Here is a 2,083-nt window from a genome sequence, read left to right on the forward strand (position 1 = left end):
CAGTCCCAGACCTCATTGCACTTAGTAACAGTGGAGGATTCCGCCTGACTAAGTGGTCAAGCAACAGTCGCGTAGTGCTGTCATCACCTCCGGAACTTGAGAAGACCAAGGAGGGCAAAAAGCTGAGGAAGAAAAAGCAGTTGACACAGGAGGCAAAGGAGGAACAGGAGGAGGTAGACTGTGAACCTTCTGCTCCTAAAAAGAAAAAGAAGAAGAAGCTGAAGAAAGCAATTACTGAGACCCAAATCAATGAACATTCCAATCCAAATACACGTGTTCAGACACCATCACATTAAGGTGAAGACTCAACCAGTGACAGTGAAAAAGAAATGGAGGAGACACCGGAGCAGAAAGAAGGAGCCTTCTCTAACTTCAGGCTCTCTCAAAGAACCATTGAGAAACTCAAAGCTCGTGGAGTCACTTACCTGTTTGATATTCAAGTCAAGACATTTAACCCTATATATGATGGAGAAGATGTACTTGCTCAGGCCCGTACTGAAACAGGAAAGACATTCTCCTTTGCTATCCCATTGGTGGAGAAGCTCCAGTTGGGGTCTGCAGAAAGGACTAGGGGCCGTGCCCCAAGGTCTTGGTTTTAGCTCCAAACTGAGAGTTGGCCATCCAAGTTGCAAAGGACTTCAAAGACATCACTAAGAAACTTGTTATCACTTGTTTCTATGGTGACAGCTCCTACAACCCCCAAATTGATGCTATCCGCAATGGTATTAATATATTCATTGGAACCACTGGTTGTATCAAATACCACATCCAGAATAATAAATTGGACCTTTCTAAACTGAACCATGTTGTGCGTGCCACAAACCCCCAGACACTGCTGTTTTCAGCCACCTGCCCCCCTTGGGTCTATGAAGTTGCCAAGAAATACATGAAACCACAGTGCAAACATGTCGATCTGATTGACAAGAAAACACAGAAAACTGCAACAACTGTGGAACATTTGGCCATGGCGTACCACTGGTCACAGCGAGCAGCAGTGCTACGAGATGTGGTCCACGTTTACAGCGGCAGCCACGGCGGAACTATTGTCTTCTGTGAAACTAAGAAAGAAGCCAATTAACTTTCCCATTACGCATCCATTAAACAGAGCGCACAGTCCCTCCATGGTGATATCCCTCAGAAACAAAGAGAGCTTACACTGAAGGGCTTCAGGAACGGATTCTTCAGGGTTTTGGTTGCCACCAATGTTGCAGCCCGTGGTTTAGATATCCCTGAAGTTGACCTGGTGGTTCAATGTTCTCCACCCAAGGATGTGGACTCCTACATCCATCGTTCAGGTCATACAGGCCGAGCAGGCAGGACTGGAGTCTGCATCTGCTTCTACCAGAGGAAAGAGGAGGACCATCTGCGCAATGTTGAAAATAAAGCTGGTATCACATTCCGACGAGTCGGTGTTCCCACTGCTAATGCTATAATCAAGTCTTCAAGCAGGGATGCAGTCAGGTTCTTGGACTCAGTTCCAACCACAGCTATCGGATACTTCAGGGCCTCTGCTGAGAAGCTGATTGAAGAGAGAGGAGCAGTTGATGCATTAGCTGTAGCCCTTGCACACATTTCAAGAACCACTAATCTAGAGCAGAGGTCATTGCTCAACTCTGATGCTGGTTTTACCACTCTACAGTTGGTGTGCTCTCAGGAGATGCATAATATTGGATATGCCTGAAGAATCATCAAAGAACAGTTAGGAGACGATATGGAGGATCACATTCACAGAATGACCTTCCTTAAAGGCAAAACTGGAGTTTGTTTTGATGTCCCAGTTGACAAAGTCAAGGAAATTCAGGAGAGTTGGACTGATGGCCGTTGTTGGCAACTCACTGTGGCCACTGAGCTCCACGAGCTAGAGGAGAAGCAGCTCAATAATCGTGGTGACAGAGGATTTGGCTGCGGGAATCGCAATGAGAGAGGAGGACGATTCAGGGGTGGAAGAGGCCGTAGTTTCAGGGGAAATGGCAGCCGCGGAAATGAGTACCGTAATAGCAGTGGTGGCAATGGCAACACCTTAGAGATGCCCATAGACAAGTTGTTTCTTCTGCTCGAGATGGAAGAATCTCATGGACAATAA

The 2,083-nt window shown here is 46.7% G+C and overlaps 1 pseudogene; it reads left to right on the forward strand.

Moving 5' to 3' along the window:
- Window positions 1-207: 207 nt before the first annotated feature.
- LOC147236221 (nucleolar RNA helicase 2-like) lies at window positions 208-2,083 on the forward strand (annotated as a pseudogene).

Source organism: Fistularia commersonii, chromosome 2, assembly GCF_037954325.1.
Source record: "Fistularia commersonii isolate RoL2024-O1a breed Wild chromosome 2, RoL_Fcom_v1.0, whole genome shotgun sequence".
Classification (NCBI taxonomy): domain Eukaryota; kingdom Metazoa; phylum Chordata; class Actinopteri; order Syngnathiformes; family Fistulariidae; genus Fistularia; species Fistularia commersonii.